At 36.8% G+C, this 19,509-nt stretch overlaps 1 protein-coding gene across 9 annotated transcripts in view; it reads left to right on the forward strand.

The window, feature by feature from the left end:
• Window positions 1-19,509, forward strand: part of CBLB (Cbl proto-oncogene B) — a 234,618-nt gene that overhangs the window by 39,952 nt on the left and 175,157 nt on the right. The window contains exon 1 of one of the 9 annotated variants that reach the window (XM_017895688.1): window positions 10,140-10,222. The exons of the other annotated variants lie outside the window; for them this stretch is intronic. The gene's annotated coding sequence lies outside the window, so the exon portion shown is untranslated. Of the gene's footprint in view, window positions 1-10,139; window positions 10,223-19,509 lie in introns of those variants that run through there. 9 annotated transcript variants of the gene reach the window in all.

Here is a 19,509-nt window from a genome sequence, read left to right on the forward strand (position 1 = left end):
AAAAAAAAAAAAAAAAAAAGGATACATTTCTGTAAGGTTTTTAAAGGAGTTTTGTTGGAAAAGATGAATTGCAATTCTCTTTTTATGTTTTTCTGAGATTGGCCTAATCACTATCCTTAGAATTTACCTTTGCTTGCCAGCCTTTTATCCTGCCCCTTTCTCCTCACTTTTCTATTTCCAGTTTATGCAGATACTCTTTCTTATTACCGGCATAGCTAACGCTCCCACTCTATCCCCATGCTCATCTTGGCTCGATTTTTGATCATTCTAGCTAAAATGCGTCTTTTCCTTCTGACCATAGCATTTATCAAGGCCTTTCATGTGGCAGTTAACGATATATTGTCAAATATTGTTATCTTTTTAAAATGGTGTTAGGATCCTGGGTAGCAGAGAGAGACCCCATCTCTACAAAAAAAAAAAAAAAAATACCCAGGTGTGTTGGCGCATACCAGTGGTCCCAGCTACTCTGGAGGCTGAAATGGGTGAGATTGCTTGAGCCAAGTAGGTTGAGGCTACTGTGAGCTGAGGTCATGGCACTGCGCTCCAGCCTGGGTGACAGAGTGAGACTCTGTCTAAGAAAAAAAAGGTAATAGGCCATGTCTCTTCTGTATCTCCCATGGCATCCAGAACAGTGCTTTATACTTGGCAAACACTCATAATAATATATGGTTATTTCTTTAGAATTACTATAGGATGATTTGAAAATCCTGATAATATTTGTCGATTACGAGTTACTGGGGCCTGGAGGGAGGCAAAAGAGAGATGTTACATTGGAAAGTGTTGAAGTGTCTGAAGGCTTGTTTTTAGAATTTGTAGGTACACTCTGAATGTTAGCTTCTTCACATTTGGAAATGAGTGCCCGTGGTTTTAGAAGAAAAGAAAATGCTTATAAGGATAGTAATATCATTATTATTTATATTTTAATTATAAATATTATATTTCAAGGCAACTCTTAAGCTGTATGTATTCTCAAATAGCTTTACTGTAATAACATTCTTGGACAAAGTTCATGAAATTACTGCAGTTTACAAGTACTTCTTTAATGGAGTGTCCTTGTAGCTACACTTAGCCTGTAAGATAAATTCCTAAAAAATTCGTATCATTCTGCCTACCCTCACAAACTACTCAAAGCAATGAGCATATTTCACAGCTTTCTTATTGACTTATTCTGTATCTGAGCTCCAATGAGTGTTTTCACTTCCTCTTATTCTTATATTAACATTTCTTCAAAGACTGTTTTTGTTTCTGTGCTGTATTGTACTTATGACTCTGAATACACAGGACTTTTCAGCAACTGGGGAATCCTCCAAAAATCTATGCTTTCGACATGAATAGTCCAGTTTCATTTGGTATGTGTTATTGACAGAAGTGCTTCTTCCTCTTCGTAGCTTGCTGTGCAGCAGATGGTTGTTATATTATTCAGGACTCTTGAGGGAGTGCATGAATACATGTGCACAATTTTTTTTTTAAGTCTTACTGTAGGAATTGTCTTGTGTCCTTGTTAATGGACTTCATTAACACAGATGAAGATTTCCAAACTTGAAAACTAGTTTTTAAATTTTAGCTGAGGCTATTTTGTATTTATGTATTGCTTAACTGTTATCTCTTTTTCTTCTAAAGTAAAGGTCAGAGGGTTGGATCTGGTATTCTTGCTATAAATGATTTTTCTTTTTCTTTTTTTTTGGTCCTGTTTTGTTTTGATGTGAGCATATCAGCTTTGAGGGACATCTGAAATATTTTGAATATGTAGGCAGGGCTTTTAAAGAAAGGAATTGCTGTTTTCTTACATCCACCATGCAGACTTAGACTTGACAGGAAAACAGAGGCATGTGTGTTCTCACTGTGTATTATCATTGCGCCCCCTCACATAGCTGTTAGGGTTTGTCAGCAGTTTGTTTTGACTCACTAGACCAAGGGTGGGGGTGGTTTTGTGTGTTTTTGTAAGTTAACTAGTGTGGGATGTCAGTAATCTCAGCTTTACCATTTCACTTGGCCGTGATCCCTTCATGTAAGAAACCTTCACATTTGCCCTATTTCTCAGGCCATACTGTGGTTCTGAAACTTGCCCATACATATTTGTGAAATAGTTTTTCTTTTCTTGTAACCCTGGAGGTCAAAACGCAGCCCTAAGATATACTCCTGTTTCGTATTGCCTCTACGGGGTGCTCATGGTATGTCCCCAAACTAATTTGGGAACCTCCTTGAATTACTTTCTAAAATTTATCTGGATAGTTCTTATACAATTAAATTTAATTTTTATTTATTCTAGCAAGATTGGGGACACTCCCAAATCCACACTTCATTTCCTGGGAGATCGTGTTAGACACAGATAACTATGCTAAATTATTTTGATATGGGTAAGCGTGTTGGAAAGAGAGGATGGGGCTGCTGGACTTCATTGAGAGGGTCTTTTGATTTCAGAAACCATTAGTGAGGGAAAGGTGTACTAGACAGAGCTGTCTTAACCCTTTTACTATTTCTTAAGAGAATTGGTACCTCTGAGAGTTGTGTAACATGGTGGTCTTCCCACCTCTTTATCAAGACATTAATTAAGGTTGTGAAGTAAAGCTTTAGAGGTGAGACCCAAAAGGCAAGCAGTGTTTACCTCTAATCACTCAAGGTAACCTTTATATTGGAAGATCAGTGTAGATGTCTTGTGTCCCAGATAACATTCCATTATGTAACTATTCTTTATTTGCTTCCTCTACTGTATGTGTGGCATCATTCCAACAGCAAGTTTAATCCTTCTTTGTATGCATTTATTGTGAACTGTCCTTTATGTGGGATTAAAATAACTGGAAAGCCTAAATAACTGGAATTCAAGTACTGCATGTTCAGTACTTGACATTTAAAAGAGAGACAGATGGCAAGTAAACAAGGTGAGAGTAGGACTTTATTTGCTGTACTACAATCTCAAACTGCTGTCAAGAATTTTAATTAGATGTTATTTTAGGAAGCTTTCAATTTACTGCAGGTCATTGAAGCTTAGAAAGAAGCAGAATGTATACCAAGTATTTTAATATGTTAGTAATCCACTGCATTTAGTTAATCTGGAGCTAGTAGGTTGTATTTGTAAGAGTGTAAACATTTTACTGGGTTTTAGTGTGACTTAGAGTAAAATAATTTTTCTGTTTAATTTTAAATCATACTATTTTAAATTTCTAAGTTGGGCTTCAGAATCAAGTTGGTTGAGTTAAAGATTTAAATATTTCTCCTGATGTCTTCCCCTCTCCTTCCTACTAAACTGGTATTCATTTTTCTTTATGATGATCATTTCTAATTTCCCACAGCTTCCCTGGACATTTTCTTCACTGTGAGATAGTGAAGAAATCACTCAACACATCACTCAACATCTAGTTGTTCAGTTTTCATGGAAGGATTTCTAAACTGAAGCTCATTTCTAGAACTATTCATGATATAGGAAAATACATTCATAACTGAAAGCTTTTTTTGGGTTATTCTTTGTAAAATTACATGCCGCTTTTCACCAGTGGAAAGAATCCTGAAGAACCTGGAAAAAGCAATTCCTTTTCTCAGTTAAAATGAAGATAAAGAGCCTTGAAAAATGGCTGATGCTAATAGTTCATGGAGGTTAATAAGTGATATGTGAAAGGCAGACTGTCCTCTAGTTGCAAAAAGTTAACATACATAGTTTGTATACCTTGTCAGGTTTGGGATAACATGAAGTCATAGTTCAATTGGTAAACAAGAAAAGCTTCCAGTAAAAAGTCCCATGGATGATCTTTTCCTTTGAGATTGCAGTATTTCTGAAGAATATAGGGTATCTTGTGATAGGGCAGCTGTAAAGTTAAAATTGAAAACCAACTTTCTTTAATCGGTATAAACTTAGACAAAATAACAAATATATTTGTGCTTCCTTTAGTTCTTTTGTTGGTTTAAGTAGCAGTTAACATTGTTTAATTAGAACAATACCACCTACTGTGTACAACTAGAGAAGTAGTTTCTTGGGTTCTCAGTGAAAGCCCTATGCGTTAGGAGTTTTAAGAACTGTTTTTCTAGAAGTCAGCAAGGTAAAAGCAGGGCAGATCTTCCCCATGTAATCTGTGTGCTCATTGTCAGAGTTTAACCTAGTACTTCATATTTTGTTTTGAATTCTTGAGTTCATTTTATGTATAGTGGAGAAGATTTTGTTTTGATTTTGACTTGTCATGCTGTCTTTCTCTTTCTTTCTTTCTTTCTTTCTTTCTTTCTTTCTTTCTTTCTTTCTTTCTTTCTTTCTTTCTTTCTCTCTCTCTCTCTCTCTCTCTCTCTTTCTTTTCTTTCTTTTTCTCTTTCTCTCTTTTTCTTTCTTTTCCTTTCTTCCTTCCTTTCTTTCCTTTCTTTTCTTTCTTCTTTCTTGCTCTGTCACCCAGGCTAGAGTACAGTGGCGTGATCTTGGCTCACTGTGAGCTCCGCTTCCCGGGTTCATGCCATTCTCCTGCCTCAGCCTCCCGAGTAGCTGGGACTACAGGCGCCCACCACCACACCTGGCTAATTTTTTGTATTTTTAGTAGAGATGGGGTTTCACCGTGTTAGCCAGGGTGGCCTTGATCTCCTGACCTCGTGATCCACCCGCCTCGGCCTCCCAAAGTGCTGGGATTACAGACATGAGCCACTACGCCTGGCCCTATTTCTTTATTTAAAATTGACAAATACGTTTATGGTTGTACGACATGATGTTTCTGTATATGTATACATTGTGGAATGGCTAAATCAAGCTAATTAACATAGCCATTACTTCCCATACTTACTTTTTTTTGTTTTTTTAAACCTGTGAGAACGTTTAAAATATACCGTCTTAGCAATTTTCAATATATGGTATATTGTTGTTAACCTCTTGAACTTATGTCTCCTGTCTAACTGAAATTTTGTATCCTTTGACCAATAGCTCTTCATCCACTGCCTCAACTACCTACCCGCACCCCAGGAAACTGTGATTGATATATTTTTTAAGGATGTTGAATTAATTATCTTTTGCAGTTAAAAACATATTAATAGTAAAATGGACTAGGTCGAGGTTTTTTTTAGAGGACACATTAATTCTGGACCTGACAACCTTAAGATATGGAAAAATAGTTACTCTCAATTTTTTTTTTTTTTTAAGCGAAAGGTTTTACTCAATTATCAGGTTCTAATTCCCTTAGGATACTGGTCTTCAGTGATTGTTTAAATGTCTCAGAGGAAACTGTTATGTAAAGTTTGGAATTTTCATTTTAAAATTTATGTTGTTCCAAGATTTCAAAACAGATCTAATCTAAATTATTATTATTGACGTTAAATGATATAAAAGTATATTTAATTTTAGAAATTTCCATTAATAATAAAATTATTCAAGTTATAAGGAAAATACCCAAGCATGTGAGTTCTTTTCAAACCAGAATTAAGCTCATTTATATTTATAATACCCGTAAGTACTGAAAATAAATATTAACAGCATTTCTTATTCAGAAAACAAAACTGGTTGCAAGCAACAAGAGAAAATATCTTACTGAGCATCACTTTGAAAGCGAAATGAGTTGTAAAAAAAAATGGAAGTTTCTAGTTTTTATTCTTACAATAAAGTCTCTAATTTTGTCTTTAGTTTTAACTGATCATAGAAATTAATAAGCCTGTCTGTCTCAGAGAGAGATATTTGTTCTGCCTTCACTATTCTGCCTGAAGCAGGATTCTGGAATGTTCTTCAGAATCGTGCAGAATGAGTTGTAATTATTTGTTAGAGAATAAGTTGCAGTGTTTGCTAGTCTTCAAATTCATTCTCGTTATTCAAGATTATGTGATCAGAATGAACGGAAACTGCGATGGCTATAACCTAGAGAAGTAATAAGACAAAAAGCATTATTTACTCATATGAGGGGTTTAATCATTCATATTTCTTCATCATCTACCTCTCTAGCTTCATCTCACGACACTCTCCCTCAGGTCTTCCGTCATTATCCACTCACATCATTTTTCAGTTTTTCAGGCCTTTAGAACCTCCACATCTGAGGCTTCATGTGCCTGATTTTTTTCCAGCTACATCCTTCACATCATAACTTAAATGTCATTTCCTCAGAGAGGCCTTCCCTGACCCATCATTAAATGTTTGGACACATTATTTTATCTCATGGTATTCTGCTCTGTTCTTTCCAGGACCTGTCACAATTTCTGCTTCTTCATTTTCTTCACCACTCTCACCACAGTGCATGCTTCATTTCCAACACGGTGTAGGTACTCAATACAGATTGAAGGAATGAAGGATAGATAGGCATTCATCTTGATCTACATCCTATTTAGTGAGCACCATAAAACTTGGCAGGCATCGTTAGACCTTTATATGGACAAGAGGTGTTGATGGTTTGTTTTTGTTTTGTTCAGTTTTGTCTTCTTTCTGGAGATGGAAGAAGAAATTTAATAGTGATAAAGCCAGAGAAACTTAAGCTGGACCTGTCAATCTGGTATGGTCGAGAGGTACTTATTTTAATCAGCTGTGGACTGTATTTTCACGTGACATTTTAAAAAGGATGAAGAGTGTCTTACAGCCACATGCATCATTCTTTGCCTGCTGATCCGTAATTAGAACCAGCATCTCGAATCTGTTTTTGTATAGAACTGAAGTATCAGAGTTATAAGTAAAACCACTTTCCACAGTTATTTGCTGTACATTAACTGCTGAAGATTAGCATATTTAAAAGTTTTACTGAGAAGCATGAAATTGGAACCTGATGTTTATTATTTATCCTGATTCATGTTACATTTTCTTCTTAATGGAAATTAAAATTTCAAGATTCCTGTAACAAAAGTACCATTGGGGTAGTTTCTTAGTTGCATATGGGTTGTATATTGTATATGGGATTCTTTTTATGGCACATACCTCTTTTCATCAAACAGGTCAGTAGTGTTTGGGCATTGCCTTATACTTTCTTTAAATAATTTTCATCCATTGCTTTAATAATTATGCCAGCTCAATTTTTATAATAATTGAAAAAAAATTTTATTGCCTGTTGTATCAATCTGAAACTACTTTGACTAGCATTTTGGCCGCAACCTTCTTTTCCTTCTTTTCAGTATGCCTCTGTGTATTTTTATTTGGTTCCCTTAATTGGAAATAATTTAAAAAACATAATGTGTTACTTTCCTGCTTACTCTGAACATTTAAACTTCAGCCTCACTTGTCTAATTTCAGTTACAGGGTATGTTCTACTTGTTGCCTCCTCAAATTGCTTTGCCTTCCTGAAAAGTTTTTCTTTTGATTCTACATATTTTAGGGGAGGTCTTTCCTAAAAATTTATGCTTAAAGATCTAAGTGTAAATATCACCTCCTTAGATGGGTCTTTTTTGGCCATCCTATCAAATAGGTTGTCACAGTTAGTATTGTGAACATTTTCTGATGATTTATTTTCTCCCCCAACTAATTTTAACTGTCTTTCAAAGTATAATCAGAGTTCTCATTCTTGAAGCATTTTCTGAATAATCAAGTGCTAGAACTTGAACATTTTTTGGCTTTTATTTTTTGTCAGAACATTGTAGTTGGTGGTATAGAGACAGTTCTATCTTGATGCTTCAGGTTCCCATTTCTACTTGAGGGAAGCTCAGAATTTTCAGGAATCACAGAGGATGGCATTTGAGCCCACCTGGGGGTCTGAGCCCACCTGGAGGTCCCCATGTTTTCAATGGGGAAATGTATTTGAGTTATTCCCTGAGCTAATGCTCAGGTAGGAGACATAAGCAGGAAAAGATGTCATGGAAGATATTTTAAGGGAATGGGAGTACATGCCTAGCTTAGAAGTATGTGAAAGCATATTGTATTGTGGTTCTTTGGTGCTGGATATCTCAGGAGTGTAGGAATTGAAGGATTGTGGTTTCCTTTTATACTTTTCTCTTCTGCTCTTCTGATTTTCAACCGTGAACATGATTATGTTTATGATCTGGTTTGGGGGAAGTATGTATCAGAAAAAATAAAACAAGAAAGGAAGTTACTCTGTGTACCATGCAATTTCATATTTAAATGACAAGGTTTTGCATTTTGGATATTTCGTGTTAGCTGTGTCTCATCAGCTGAGTTCTAGTCACTTAAAAGTTTGGTGTCACTGACTTATAATTTTGGTGCTTCCTATGTTTTATATTTACACTAGACTACATGCTATATGTACAATGTGTAATCAGTTAATATCTGAATGAATGAATTGACCAACTTTTGAGAACAGAGTTTGACATAAATTTGGTGGTTTTTGTTCATTATGCTTTAATCTAAGGAGAAGTAGACGTTGTACTTCACATTAGGCTACTCTTTAGATAAGCTTTCTTTTACATGGCATGTGTCTTACTTTCTTACGTGATAATAACTCTGTTTCTGAAATTATATAAACAGATTTTACTGTTTTAAACTTTACAACTTAATCTTAGACTGTAAGTTATTTACTTATTTATTGGAAACAAACTTTTAGATATAGAAATTGGTCTTTTAAGACAACACCAAAAAAAACCTAGTTTTTAATCTGTCTTCTGTCTTTCACAACTAAGTCTGACTGATCTTTCTTGTTATATGATGCTTTATAAGATTGATTCTGTATTCGGGTTACCAACACTTCCTGTTAACAGAAGAAAAACATTCAGATCCTCATAGTGCTGAGTCAGGGGAAATTATTACGTACAACAAAGGAAAAGTCTTTGATAGGAAATATTGCTTCCGGTAGGAAATTAAGTACAGGGTACAAGGATCTAAATGTCTGTCATGTAAACAATGGACAACCTTATTAGGCAATTTTGAACACATATTATGTGGCTTTATTTATTTATTAATAGTAGACTTTTCTCGTCGTGGTTTATGGGGATTTATAAGGTAACGATACCATGGACAGCCTTCCAAGATGTTTTGATGGTAGCAGCAGTGCATTACTGGAGCAGGGGCAGGGGAGGAGGTAGAAAGTATGATAACTTTACGTCACTCCTTATTCTTTGCTCTCATTTATTTCTTAACACCTAAGGCATTGGAATTCCCCAGAGTAAGAATTTTAGTGAAAAGGGAAGCAAATAAAATATATCTGACAGTTGGGATCATTGTGTTTATATGTGTGCTGACTAATTACATATAAAATGAGATATCCCTTTAAATTAAAACTATTTGAAGATACCACTTCAAATACATATAATAGATGATTTACACTTTTAATCATGGCTTTCCATAGCAAGTATTTTTCTTGTACTAGGGTAGTTAACTAGAAATATAAAGAAATGTTTCAAAATTATAATAATGTAGAAGAAAAAATATGAAAATTTGATTTTGGAAGATCTTCCTCCATATTATAAAGATAGATGCAGTTTTTTTTCCTTTTTTTTTCTTTTTTTTCTTTTTTTTTTTTTTTTTTTTTTTGAGACAGGGTCTTGCTCTGTCGCTCGGGCTATGGTGTGGTGGCATGAACACAGCTCACTGCAACCTGTACTTACTAGGCTCGAGCCATCCGCCTGCCTCAGTCTCCAAGTAGGCTCCCAAGTAGGTGGGAGTACAGGTACATGCCACTATGCCTGGCTAATTTTTTTATTTTTTGTAGAGACAGGGTCTCGCCATGTTGCCTAGGCTGGTCTTGAACTCCTGGGCTCAGGCATGTCTCCTGCCTTGGCCTCCCAAAGTGTCAAGATCACAGGCATGAGTCACCACACCCAGCTGATAGCTGCAGTTTTGTGTGTTAGAGTGGATTTTGCCTTTACTGTTACAAAACGTCTTTATGAAAAGACAAGCAGTATTCATTACATTTATTTTACCTGTGTATTCAAGAATGTTTATTTTTTTCATAAGCTACAAAACCAGATTAGAAAAGTAACTTGTGTTTCCTAAAAGTAGGCATATTGTAGGAGCTATATGAACTGGGTATTTAAAATTTTTTTTTCATTACTTTGGGGAATATTTCAGGATCTCATCAGCAGTTATTACATGGGAGGACAGGGGATAAAAAAACAAAACTGATTGTTACTGAAATTGTTTTTTTGTATTTAGGAAGAAGGAAGACTGTAACTTAAAAAGAATTGTGGCAAATTATATATGTTAAATTTTCTGGTCTAGAAATGTGGTATAGAGGTTCCTAGAAGCTTCTGTTTCACTGTGGTTGAAATGTTTTCTCACCTTCTTGAACTGTCTTTGTAGGTGATGTCATGAAATGTCCCGAGAGAACGTTGTGTAAAACTTCCTTTGACCTTTCTGGACTCAGGGCTGAGCTACCTTAGACCTACAGTTTCTTGTTAAAATCAAGTAGGTTGTGTTTGAAAAATAAAGTTTATTTGTAAAATTATTTCAGTTTATATTTTATGTATAATCATCTCTCTTATAAATTTATGACTCAAGGAAAGATAGTATTTTGCCGTAGGGTCAAGAGTGAAATTACTTAAACTTATTAGTGCATATTTATTTCCTTTCTATTTTATGCTAAAAAATGTGTGGAACTAAAATTGGAAAATATACTTATTTTGTTAGTTTAGAAAATGTTTAGTATTTCACATAATCTTACCTTTCAAGTATTTTGGCATCTCTCTTAATATTTTCTCCCTTAAGAAAAGACAGAAATTAAAAATCTTATTCTAACTTAGCTTAATCCACTCAATGAAGCATCATTTAATATTTAATGAAAAGTGTTTTGTCATTTCCTTTGATATCTGTATTAAAGATTGCTAATTGCCTCCAAAATCCATTTTTTCCGTTTCCTGTCATTATATATTTCCCCACTGTTATCCGTCTGTAGTAAAGATAGCATTTCCTGGGCTCACATGTTGCTGATGTGGCCCTGTGAGCAAATTTTGATGAATTGGATGTGAGTAGAAGTGAGCTGTGCAACTTCTAGATCATGCCCTTAAAGGGAAGCCACATGCCCGCTCCTTCTCCTTTTTCCTGCTCCCTGCTGGCTAGAATGTGAACAAGGTTATGAGTCATCTCAGCCATGTGAAGGAGGGTGATGGAACAGGGATGGCAGAACTTCAATGGAGAAGGAGCCTAAGTCCTTGACTTCTCCATAGACTAGAGCTGCTTTGCTTAGGCGAGAAGGACATAGACATCAGCATCAGATAGTATTATTCTCTGTCACACTTAGCCAAAACTGTGTATAAAATACATTACCATACTGACAGAATTCACCATTTTTGCTGTATTTTTTTGAGGTTTAAGTTTTGAATTTGCATAATATGTGAAGGCATTTTCATGTGAAATAAAACATTATTAGCTATATCTTGTTTCAGAGCAACTACTGGATTCATGCTAATACTACTTTTATATTACATAGTTATTCAGTATTAAACCATTTTGTGACTATCTGTAACTGTTAGATGTTATGACCCATTTGAGGCATAAACAGAGTGCTGTCTCTTGGTAATCTAAATTTCCTGTCTTAAATCTTTGTGTCTGCTTTGCCTGCCTTTCTTTGTCTTCCTCCCTCATGTCTTTCCCTCCCCTTTCTGCCTGTGGCTAGTGTCTGGGCCAGTGCTGGTAAAGTGCTGCCTGGCCAGTCCATGGGAGTACAGGGACCTTAACAGAGACCTGGTGTTACTTCTGAACACACACACACACTGGTAAAATTCAGTTACTTGCTTGGGGAGTTTATGAGTTTATATTGTAATGGATGGAAAAATGCCCTGTGCTTTGCAACCTTTTAGACTAAGTAATAACACTTACAAGAAATTGTGAGTGTTATGGGAACCAACTTCTGTGTGGGAGATGAGTACCAGGGAAAAAAAAAGTTTCATAATGATGAATGAGAAATTTTCAGAAAGCATTGTTTGGTTTGTCATTTTCAGTCCAGAAGGTTACTTACATCGTTACTCTGGGGATGGAATATAGCTTCACTGAATGACAGCATTTGGTTCCAAGTTATTTAGCTATGTTTCATTGTGTTGAAATACCCTACCCTTGCCAGAATCATTGTAAACTGTGTGTGAAGCTCTAGGTGGGGAAGAATGGAAAGGAGTGCCATATTGTATCACAGGAACAATGTGTGTCCTGCGCTTGGTGTCCTTTCAGAGTTCTCTATTTGTGGCTGTGCTAAATTCCATCACATTCTGTATGCATAGCTGTAAGTGTATGTAAATACCACACATCTTGCATTTTGAAGAAAACCAGGGAGTGAACACACATAGTCTTTCTTGTCTGGGATTCATTTAGGTTTTAAAATTCATTTTATATATGGATGAGAAAGTTGAGGGAACATTTCCTTTCATACCAGTATAGAAAATCTTCTAATACCACAGCCCCTATCTCCTGGTCCTAGGAGCAGTAATGGGATTCTCTGGGTACATTGGCATCATGTGTATCATTGCTCTTCTGTTTATTTTTGAAAGCCTTTTCTGCCAAGGCTTCCACAATCTTCTGACCCCAGTAGCAGGCACATCCTTTTTTTTGTTTTGTTTTGTTTTGTTTTTTGAGACGGGGTCTCGCTCTGTTGCCCAGGCTGGAGTGCAGTGGCCGGATCTCAGCTCACTGCAAGCTCCGCCTCCTGGGTTCACGCCATTCTCCTGCCTCAGCCTCCCGAGTAGCTGGGACTACAGGCGCCGCCACCTCGCCCGGCTAGTTTTTTGTATTTTTTAGTAGAGACGGGGTTTCACCGTGTTAGCCAGGATGGTCTCGATCTCCTGACCTCGTGATCCTCCCGTCTCGGCCTCCCAAAGTGCTGGGATTACAGGCTTGAGCCACCGCGCCCGGCCGGCACATCCTTGTAGACGTCAATGTATGTCTTTATATTATGAAGAGTATTTGAGAGAATGGTACAATAGGATGAAAGGGTGGATGAAGTTGGGGGCAAAATAATGGAGGGCTAAAGAATATAGATTTGATCTTACAAAAGCTGTCGGAAACCGTTGTGCATTCTTAAGCGGTGAAGTGGCACCATTTAAAATGCACATGAATGATTAATATAGTTTGTTTGATGACGGTAAAGACCGGAGAGTGGAGTAAGAAATTTGTTGGGTTTTATACCGAAAAGCTAAAGTGTTTCTAGGATAGCATGTCTTATTTAGTATTTTATTTTTTTTAAAAATAAGATTGTGTTTTATACTGCCTCGTTATATGGTTTTATTACTTCTTTATGAATGACTTAATAGAGCATTTTGTATATTTAGTAAATGTTTGTGTGTTCGTTTCTCTGATCAAGGAACTAATGGATTATTTTGAAGTATCTACTATTTTGTAGCACTACATGAGTTGTACAATTAACTTGAGTCCCCATAAACAGAACTGGGGACATGCTGGATCCATGTCATGCTTTCATGCTGGAGCTGTGTCATGCTGGAGCCATTTCCAACTTCAGTGTGTTTGATGTTAAATTTCAAAAGGCAAGGAAATTGTTGTTTAGGAGCTTAATTGAAGCTATCTTCTCAAGAATTTAAATCTCACTAATTGATTTTGTTTAATTTTTAGGAATTTGTATGTCATTAAAATCCTCTCAAAAATGCTGTTCTGATTTGAAATAAAATACGAGTATAAAAACTGGGGTCTGTCTTTGGTACGTTGTTTATTGTACTGGAAAGTAAATGCTTAACATTAGTCTGTGATAGTGATATCATGCTATTTTATATTCAAGCCTTTATATGTTTTCATCAGGAAGAATCAGGCAAAAGCGGACACAAATTTCAACTAATGGCAAAGCACTTTGTGCCTTTAAAACAATTTAATGAGTTGTTGTTTTTACTCTAAAAGCTGAGGCAAGAGATACGTGACAGTAAAATCTGCTATTGTTAATCTACTGTAGTCTCAAATTTTTATTAACTTATTTATTCATCAGTTCCTTCAGTGGTTATTTGTTGAGCACCTACTCTGCCCTGGCACTGCTGGCATCAGGGAAGGGCACAAAGAAGAAGGAGGCCCAGATGGGGAGATTGCAGTTCACTAAAGTTAGGCTGACTCTTCTCCACAGTCCTCCTGACCCAAGGCTGTGTTTATGATATTCAGTCCTCTTTATGTGACAGAAATATGTGGTACTTGGTTTAGGTTCCAGGTGCATATTTGTTAACTAAAGTCGCCTTGCTTGGGTGGCAAAAAACTAGGCTATAGTCCGTTTTACAAGCATAAGCAGTGAAGGTGTTTAAGATTTGACTTTGCATCCATGGTAACAGCCTCCACCAATAGTACGTGTTACAGAGCCCTTTAGGCCTACAATTGTACTGTAAAGACAGACTGTAGCGACCTGTCTTTCTTATCAGGACCCCACCCTACATGGATCCTTGAGTGAACAGGACTGCAGAAGGAGCTCAGGTGGATTTGACAACCTATAAACCTGGAGTTTGGGGAATGCTGAGGCTACAGGAAGAAAACACCAGCAAGCTTACGTTCAGGATTCCCACTTAACTGCCTGCTTCTCAGGAGGACTGATGATGGGGACGAAAGTTAGGAAAGTAGAGGAGTTTTGGAGAACCTGTGAGTTCAAAAGGGTGAAGTAGGAAAGGTGGGAATGTGAGGGAGAAATGTCAGAGTTTATTTGGATTCTTTTAAAGAATAAAACAGAACACAGTGGGGAGTTGCAGAGTCAACTTGGTAGGGTTGAGTTTGAGGGCATAAGAAGGAAGAGAGTGATGGAGAAATTGTGAGAATGGAAGCTCAAGAGAGCCATGTAGGTGCTTTGTACTCTGGTATGGAGAATTTCTGGGTGCAGAGTTCATGGACCCTGGCTAGTTAGAGCTCAACACATGAGGTTAATTGCCACTTAAAATAAAGATGATAATTGTGGCCCAGACAGAAAAGCCTCCCTTTTTCAAAGGTCAAGATTGCTGAGGTACATGACTCAGACCTTGCAAGCAGTAGGAAGAATAACCAGCAGCAAAGCAATAAGTTGTTTATCAAAGGGTGCTGGTGACTGGGTCAGGGGAGGATTTGGAATAGAATGATTGATTTGGAAGTAGGTTAAGCTAACCAAATAGCATGAATCTTCTATTTGTTTCTTAAACTGATTATTTTGAACTCAAGATTCTCTTCTAGTGTTGTGAAAATAGTTTGTGATATGAAAATGTATATGCTCAACTGCTGTGACCACTAAGGGAGACAGGGTGTAGCAAGAGAAATACAAATCCTGATGGTTCAGTCTGGAGGGGAAGCCATCCCTTCTCTCCCTTCCCCTACGTTGTGTGGAAGGAAGGTCTCCAAGAGAAGCATCTATGAGATTAGGCCAGGGAGCCTTCTGTTTCAGGGTCACCCGATTCTGTGTGGTTTTTTTTGTCAGTGACACTGATCCTAACAGAAACAGCTGTTTCAGTGAAGTTCAAACTTGCCATCTATTTTCAGTAGAAGCAGGAAGAATGTCAGAGACAATGTTTGCATTTTAGGACCTTTTATAGGAGCCTAAGATAAAGCTGTTTAAACCTTCTGTCCTCTGTTATTTCACTTATCAAATTCAAGCCGAGCCTTTTAATTTCAACACACTTAACTTCTGGGGATGAATAGGGCATTGAACGGATTCTATAAACAAGTACTTTTCTGAGCCATAAACAGGAACAAAAGCAGCACAAAGATAGCATGTTAACAAGGTAGGGTGTATTGTGAAAAGGGCAAGACTTGAGAGCCTTCTCTATGCCATTCTGGGGAAGCAACTATGTTTGTTTGTTTGATTGATTTAAGGAGCAGTGAAGTTATAGATAGCAGAAAATGCTGATGTGCCTGAAGGCTATTATTCACTTCTGTAGACAGTGCTCCTGGGTGAGATGTGAATAATATTAGCAATATGTGTTCATTAACTAAATGTTGCTTTTAAAAGAAAACACAAGATGGAAAAGTGAAACAAAATGGATAGAGTTATTTGGGTACTAAGAGTACTAGAGTAGACTGAAGACCATTTAAATGGGAGGCGGATTTTCCCCTGCATATCTAAAAAGGTCCCAGTGTTATCCCTTCACTCTATTTTTGATTTGTTTGTTTAGTTTGGCCCCGAGTGTGCTAGAACAGATACAACCTCCCAGCAGATGTGACTGAGTGGGAACATTATTTTAGTTCACTTTCAAAAGAAGAGGGAGATCCAATTCATAGTACCCAAAATAGAGAGTACCAATTAGTTCCAGAATTGACCAGCCATGGAAAGACATAGAAACTTCGCCTGTTAGAATGCTCATCCTAAGAATAGGACCTGAGCTATTAGAGGTGTTAGATGACTAGAAGGCCTTAGAATCATTAAGGCATTTTATTTCTTTCACATTCAGCCAGCTTTTCTTGAGCAGCTTTTCTGTGCCTCTTGCATTTATAAATACTTAAACATGTTATCCCATTCAAAAGTGTAATTTGTTGATAAATTGGTTCAACACTGTCATTATATATGTGTGTGTGTGCACACCATATATGTTCATATTTTAGTTGCAGATGAATAAAAGATAATGATAAATAATAATGTTATAATTTATAACAGTGCCAATTGGTTAAATAACTTACACATCCATAATATGAAACATTTCCATTTTTAAATATAATAAGCCATATTTATACGTGCTGGTATGAAACAAGCCAAAAAAATGTTAAGGTTCAGAAAGATGTGTTTAGTATCATAACTTAAGGCAAACAGAGATACACACAGACACAGGCTTCACATCTCTGTTCATTTATATTTGAACTATGAGAAGAAGTGAGAAGGGATGAAATCATGACCTTGAAAATAAGAAGCTGTTTCTTCCTCTGAGGTAGAAGGGAAGAAGTTGGGAAAAGATACGAAATGATGAAACATTAGTTGACGAAGAAAAGAGAAATCAGTGAGCACAAATCCTGTTTTTGCTTTTATAAATATTTCAATCCCTGGCAATCTTGAGAAAGCCAGGGTCATAGGTTGGATGATTGCAGTACTTTCTTATGTGTTCAAAGAGGAAAGTCCAAATGTGCATTTGGCACTGGCACTTCTGAAAAGCCCTGACCTTTGTAATCAGGTTCTTTTCTACCTGCCCTGCAAAATTTCTTTTGTTTTGTTTTGGCAGTAGAGTTTATGTGAACCTATACGCTTACTGTGAAATTTTAACTTACTCAGTAGTCTGGTTTGTGTGACGGGCTAATACCTGTTTTAGGACTAGAAAGGACTGATTAGATCATTTGCCCTGATACTTGACTTTTAGGAAGGTGAATGTGTAAGCCTTTGAACTGTTTGGCATTGAAAGATTTATGGATGTCTTAGGCAGTTGTATCACCATTTGAATAGTAGGTGATAGATAGATAGATAGATATAGATAGATAGATATCTGATCTTTAAAGGACTAGGATTGTAGAATAATGTTAGCTAGGTATCTCAATTATTTTGTATTTGGATGTATTTTGTTTTTGGATGTAAGGGACAGAGCAAGTACATGGATCAATTTTCTTCATCCTATAAATTTGGTAAAACAGAAACAATATGATGTTTACTTCTTATTTGGTATTTGCATACAAAATGTAAGTGTTAGCGATCATTGTCTCTTATGGTACTTCACAACCCATCAATTTATATCCTACCTCCAAGGATATAGGTAAAAGATACATTTTTTAAAACCAGATTTTACAAATTTCCATTCAAATGTTGAATTTTAGTTTTATAAAACTAAATTTTGAGTGAAGAACAAAATGGAACAGAAAATAGTGAAGATAGAGAACGAACATCCTAGGACTTTTAAGCAAAATGAATATTCAGGCTAATAGTTCTGTTCATTTCCTAGAAGTAGTACACAGTCTAGTTTTTCTCTCATACATTTTCTTGATTTTATGGTATAAAATTAAAAAATTCTGAAGAATTTCTTTCTGTGCTCTTTGAGGTTTTACATTTTTTTATCTGGTGTGTGTGTAAAATCCATTCAACCTAATTATGGGAGGGGTTTAAAACAAATGATACTCTTTCTAAGCTGGGACAGGTTATTTTCCTTAGTCACTATAGGAACAAAGAAGGAAGTAAGTGGCAGAGTAGAATTATTGTTGAGCTATAATGCTCAACAGAGCTAACATGCTCAACAGAGTAGCTTATTGTTGAGCATGAGCTTTGATATCTTGGCTGTACTGTTCATTTACACATTACAAATATTTTCTTAGATTCTAAGTAAATGTTACCCCTTGCCCCCAACTCTTGCTTCTACTACTTTAAATTCTTTCTGCTAACTGCTTCTTTCTGAACCCTAACACAGGGGTCCTTAACCCCTGGGCCACAGACCGATACCAGTATCAGGAACTGGACGTACAGCATGAAGTAAGTGGTGGGCGATGAGGGCAGCTTCATCTGTATTGACAGCCACCCCCCATTGCTCACATTACCACCTGAGCTCTGCCTCCTGTCAGATCAGTGGTGGCATTAGATTCTCATAGGAGTGTGAACCCTATTGTGAAATGTGCATGTGAGGGATTTAGGTTGTGCTATCCTTAAGAGAATCTAGTGCCTGATGATCTGTCACTGTCTCCCATCACCCCCAGATGGGACTGTCTGGTTTCAGGAAAATCAGCTCAGGGTTCCCACTGATTCTACATTATGGTGAGTTGTATAATTATTTCATTATATATTACAATGTAATAATAATAGAAATCAAGTGCACAATAAATGTAGTGCACTTGGATTATCTTGAAACCATCCCCCATGCCCCCAGTCCATGGAAAAACTGTCTTCCATGAAACCAGTCTCTGGTGCCAAAATAGTTGGAGACTGCTGCCCTGACACAGGTAGGATAAGTGGGATTTCACATACAGATGTAAAGATAACATTTTCATTTTAGGAATATCTTTCTCCATGTAATAATAGGAAAATTGTGTATCAATGAAGTTTTGGTAGGGAGTGAGTCCAACTGAAAGGAAGCATGGTGTCCATTGAATGAATTTTGCTTCATATCAATTCCTGCAAAGTTCTGATATCACATTTCTAGAAACGAGAGCAAAGATACAAACAAAAGAAACAAAACAACAAAATACTAATCACTTTTGAGGAGAAATTGAATTGTTTCTATATATCCTACTTTCCCTTCATTATTATTATTATTATTATTTTTTGAGACGTGGAGTCTTGCTCTGTTGCCCAGGCTGGAAGTGCGGTGGCACAATCTCAGCTCACCACAACTTCCTCCTCCTGGGTTCAAGTGATTCTTCTGCCTCAGCCTCCTGAGTAACTGGGACTACAGGCGCCTACCCCCACACCTGGCTAATTTTTTGTATTTTTAGTAGAGATGGGGTTTCACTGTGTTGGCCTGGATGGTCTCGATTTCCTGACCTCGTGACCAACCCACCTCAGCCTCCCAAAGTGCTAGGATTACAGGTGTGAGCCACCGTGCCCTGCAAGACAGGGTCTTACCATGTTGGCCAGGCTGGTCTCAAACTCCTTGCCTCAGGTGATCCATCCGCCTCGGCCTCCCAAAGTGTTGAGATTACAGGCGCGAGCCACTGCACCTGGCCTCATTATGTGTTTTGATGAATCTGTTAATTTATGCTCCAACTTAAATATTCATATTTACTTTTCAAGTGTTTTCACCATTGTTAACTATATTTAACTGATATATGAAGCTAGATTTAAGTTATATCTAACATTTTGCAAAGTATGCTTGAAGCAGAATGGAGTTATTGTATAACTACACATACGCAGAAGTTCTATTTGC

Source organism: Rhinopithecus bieti, unplaced genomic scaffold (assembly GCF_001698545.2).
Source record: "Rhinopithecus bieti isolate Rb0 unplaced genomic scaffold, ASM169854v2 scaffold_1422, whole genome shotgun sequence".
NCBI lineage: Eukaryota > Metazoa > Chordata > Mammalia > Primates > Cercopithecidae > Rhinopithecus > Rhinopithecus bieti.